A 5,000-nucleotide genomic window follows, 5' to 3' on the forward strand; every position below is an offset into this window, starting at 1 on the left:
AAAAAATTCATTTCTTGGTATTTTGAGCTGAAATTTTGCACAGAGGTTGGCAAAAATCCAATCCAACTTTATTAATTTTTCCAGAATTTTTCGAGGTCGGGAAGTATTTTTTTTTATTTTCCTACCATTAAAAATCGAGGAAATCGGAAAAAATAGGAACCGGCTCGGAATGACCCCAAATTCAGTGGGCAGCCTCATAAAAATATGGCTGATTTTACTGGATTGATTTCATGTGGAAAGCACGACGTTTTGTTGTAGGAATGCGGGAACCCCGGCGGGTCGCCTGCCGCGGCCAGCGACGTCGGGCTGGCCCCTGCAGCGCCTAGCCTCTCCCACGCGGGGGGCAGGCCAGAACGCGGGGGGCCAGGGCCCGAAGGCAGCCCCCCCGCGGGCGAGAGAGCAAGCCAGCAGGGGCTGTCGCCTGCCGCGGCCAGCGACGTCGGGCTGGCCCCTGCAGCGCCTAGCCTCTCCCACGCGGGGGGCAGGCCAGAACGCGGGGGGCCAGGGCCCGAAGGCAGCCCCCCCGCGGGCGAGAGAGCAAGCCAGCAGGGGCTGTCGCCTGCCGCGGCCAGCGACGTCGGGCTGGCCCCTGCCGCGGCCAGCGATGTCGGGCTGTCGCCTGCCGCGGCCAGCGACGTCGGGCTGGCCCCTGCAGCGCCTAGCCTCTCCCACGCAGGGGGCAGGCCAGAACGCGGGGGGCCAGGGCCCGAAGGCAGCCCCCCCGCGGGCGAGAGAGCAAGCCAGCAGGGGCTGTCCGCGCGTCGCGCAGCGCGGCATGGCTGCGGGGGCCGCGCGCGCGCGCCCAAGCGCCCAAGGGCCCCCAAGGGCCCCAGGCCCTCAGGCCCCAGCGCCCCAGCGCCCAGCGCGGGCGGGCGCGCGCGCGCGTGTGGTCTTTGAGGGGCGCCGGCCTGGTGGCTCCCTAAAGAGCAATAAGTGTCATTGCAGCTCTGGCAGGGGGAGACACTACTAGGTCCCAGCTGTCACCCCCCCTCTAAAAAATTCATTTCTTGGTATTTTGAGCTGAAATTTTGCACAGAGGTTGGCAAAAATCCAATCCACCTTCATTAATTTTCCCAGAATTTTTCGAGGTCGGGAAGTATTTGTTTTAATTTTCCTACCATTAGAAATCGAGTAAATCCGCAAAACTAGGAACCGGCCCGGAATGACCCCAAATTCAGTGGGCAGCCTCATAAAAATATGGCTGATTTTACTGGATTGGTTTCATGTGGAAAGCACGACGTTTTCTTGTAGGAATGCGGGAACCCCGGCAGCTCGCCTGCCGCGGCCAGCGACGTCGGGGACGCTGGCCTGCGCTGTCGAGCCCGCGAGGGCTGTCTCCGCGGCAGGCCCCCCCTGAACGGGGCACGACAGGCCACCGCGCTGGCTCGTCCAGCGTCGACAGTCCCTCGTCCAGGTTTCAGATCGCGCCAAGTCGAACCCATGACCTGCTCAAGCCATCGTGCGCTGCCGAATTCGCATCTGCGTGTAGGCTGCCATTCCACGCGGCAGCCCCTGTTTTCGTCAGCGTGCCCCCCTGACGAATTTTCCTGCCTGGCCCAGTCCAGCGTCCAGCCCCTGTTCGTCGAAAAATCTGCGCTGCCGATTTTCCACGCGGCAGCCCCTCTTTTCGTCAGCGTGCCCCCCTGACGAATTTTCCTGCCTGGCCCGGCCAGTCCAGCCCCTGTTCGTCGAAAAATCTGCGCTGCCGATTTTCCACGCGGCAGCCCCTCTTTTCGTCAGCGTGCCCCCCTGACGAATTTTCCTGCCTGGCCCGGCCGGTCCAGCATCCAGCCCCTGTTCGTCGAAAAATCTGCGCTGCTGATTTTCCACGCGGCAGCCCCTGTTTTCCTCAGCGTGCCCCCCTGACGAATGTTCGTCGAAAAATCTGCGCTGCCGATTTTCCACGCGGCAGCCCCTCTTTTCGTCAGCGTGCCCCCCTGACGAATGTTCGTCGAAAAATCTGCGCTGCCGATTTTCCACGCGGCAGCCCCTCTTTTCGTCAGCGTGCCCCCCTGACGAATTTTCCTGCCTGGCCCGGCCGGTCCAGCCCCTGTTCGTCGAAAAATCTGCGCTGCCGATTTTCCACGCGGCAGCCCCTCTTTTCGTCAGCGTGCCCCCCTGACGAATTTTCCTGCCTGGCCCGGCCGGTCCAGCCCCTGTTCGTCGAAAAATCTGCGCTGCCGATTTTCCACGCGGCAGCCCCTCTTTTCGTCAGCGTGCCCCCCTGACGAATTTTCCTGCCTGGCCCGGCCGGTCCAGCCCCTGTTCGTCGAAAAATCTGCGCTGCCGATTTTCCACGCGGCAGCCCCTCTTTTCGTCAGCGTGCCCCCCTGACGAATTTTCCTGCCTGGCCCGGCCGGTCCAGCCCCTGTTCGTCGAAAAATCTGCGCTGCCGATTTTCCACTCCGCAGCCCCTGTTTTCGTCAGCGTGGCCCCCTGACGAATTTTCCTGCCTGGCCCGGCCAGTCCAGCGCCCAGCCCCTGTTCGTCGAAAAATCTGCGCTGCCGATTTTCCCCGACGAACCTGCAGCTGCACAAATCCGCGCTGCCACTGCCCCATTGTCTGGACCAACAGTCTTTTCCATCAAGCCCTGGACTATAAATCGTCCAGACTCATCGCCAGCACCCGCTGCCGATTCTGCCGACTTTGCCGATTTCGTCGGCGCTGCCGATTCCAACACTGCACCCACCGTGTCTAAACCAGCGCTGTTTCGTCAGCGTGTCCCCTTGACGAATTTCCCTGCCTGGCCTGGACAGTCCATCTTCCAGCCCATGTTCATCGAAAAATCTGCGCTGCCGATTTCCCCGACGAACCTGCAGCTGCACAAATCTGCGCTGCCGATTTCCCCCCCTGTCGGCATGGCTGCCGCTGCCCCGATGTCCAGACCAACAGTCTTTTTTGTCGACTTTGCCGATTTTGTCCGCGCTGCCGATTCCAACACTACCCCCTGCATCCAAACCAGCATTGTTTCGTCAGCTCTTCCCCTGACGATTTTAGCCCTGTAACAAACAGTAGGCCTCCAATCCCGCCAACGGGAGCCAAGTTGATAGGGAAGAGAATTGAATGACGCGCCTGGTCCTCGCACCCCGCCACCCGAGGGGCCTTTTTCCCGGCAGCCTCTGAAAAACTCTAGCTTTCACGGTCCTCGCCGCCCCTCACCACCATGGCAGGCCTCTAATCCCACCCATCAGCAGTTGTAGCCGATAGGGCAGTGATTTGAATGACGCGTCGCGGGCCGCCGGGTCATCTCACCCGGCCATTAATTGGAGCGTTTTTGGCTGGCCGAGGATGGGGGGATGGATCTCTTCTTCCGAAAAAGCAAACAGTACATCGGGAGTTATGTTGACGGGGCATGGAATTGAATGACCCGTCGCGGGCCGCCGGGTCATCTCACCCGGCCATCCCGGGGAGCGTTTTTCCCGGCAGCATCGGGGAAACTCTTGCTTTCACTGCCCGCTGCCCAAGTCCCCACTCGCATCGGCCCCCCGCGCCAACAAGCCAACGCTGCCGAATCGGCAGACACTGCTGCCGAATCTGCCGACACTGCCCCGCGGGCTGCCACTGCCCCAGTGTCTAAACCAGCGGTCTTTCTCATCGAGCCTTGGACTATCCAGTCCGTCCTGACTCATCGCCAGCACCTGCTGCCGATTCTGCCGACTTTGCCGATTTTCTCGGCGCTGCCGATTCCAACACTGCGCCCACCGTGTCTGAACCAGCGCTGTTTCGTCAGCGTGTCCCCTCGACGAATTTTCCTGCCTGGCCTGGACAGTCCACCGTCCAGCCCGTGTTCGTCGAAAAATCTGCGCTGCCGATTCTGCCGACTTTGCCGATTTCGTCGGCGCTGCCGATTCCAACACTGCCCGCCGTGCCTGAACCAGCGCTGTTTCGTCAGCGTGTCCCCTCGACAAATTTTCCTGCCTGGCCTGGACAGTCCATCGCCCAGCCCATGTTCGTCGCAAAATCTGCGCTGCTGATTTTCCCCGACGAACCTGCAGCCGCACAAATCTGCGCTGCCGAATCTGCCGACACTGTCCTGCGGGCTGCCACTGCCCCAGTGTCTAAACCAGCAGTCTTTCTCGTCGAGCCTTGGACTATCCAGCCCGTCCAGACCCATCGCCAGCACCCGCTGCCGATTCTGCCGACTTTGCCGATTTCGTCGGCGCTGCCGATTCCACCACTGCCCGCCGTGCCTGAACCAGCGCTGTTTCGTCAGCGTGTCCCCTCGATGAATTTTCCTGCATGGCCCGGCCAGTCCAGCGTCCAGCCCATGTTCGTCGAAAAATCTGCGCTGCCGATTCTGCCGACTTTGCCGATTTCGTCGGCGCTGCCGATTCCACCACTGCCCGCCGTGCCTGAACCAGCGCTGTTTCGTCAGCGTGTCCCCTCGATGAATTTTCCTGCATGGCCCGGCCAGTCCAGCGTCCAGCCCATGTTCGTCGAAAAATCTGCGCTGCCGATTCTGCCGACTTTGCCGATTTCGTCGGCGCTGCCGATTCCACCACTGCCCGCCGTGCCTGAACCAGCGCTGTTTCGTCAGCGTGTCCCCTCGATGAATTTTCCTGCATGGCCCGGCCAGTCCAGCGTCCAGCCCATGTTCGTCGAAAAATCTGCGCTGCCGATTCTGCCGACTTTGCCGATTTCGTCGGCGCTGCCGATTCCAACACTGCCCGCCGTGCCTGAACCAGCGCTGTTTCGTCAGCGTGTCCCCTCGACAAATTTTCCTGCCTGGCCTGGACAGTCCATCGTCCAGCCCATGTTCGTCGAAAAATCTGCGCTGCCGATTTTCCCCGACGAACCTGCAGCCGCACAAATCTGCGCTGCCGAATCTGCCGACGCTGTCCCGCGGGCTGCCACTGCCCCAGTGTCTCAACCTGCGGTCTTTCTCGTCGAGCCTTGGACTATCCAGCCCGTCCAGACCCATCGCCAGCACCCGCTGCCAATTCTGCCGACTTTGCCGGTTTCATCGGCGCTGCCGATTCCAACACTGCGCCCACCGTGT

The sequence above is a fragment of the Populus nigra genome, chromosome 2 (genome assembly GCF_951802175.1).
Source record: "Populus nigra chromosome 2, ddPopNigr1.1, whole genome shotgun sequence".
In the NCBI taxonomy this organism is placed as follows: Eukaryota; Viridiplantae; Streptophyta; class Magnoliopsida; order Malpighiales; family Salicaceae; genus Populus; species Populus nigra.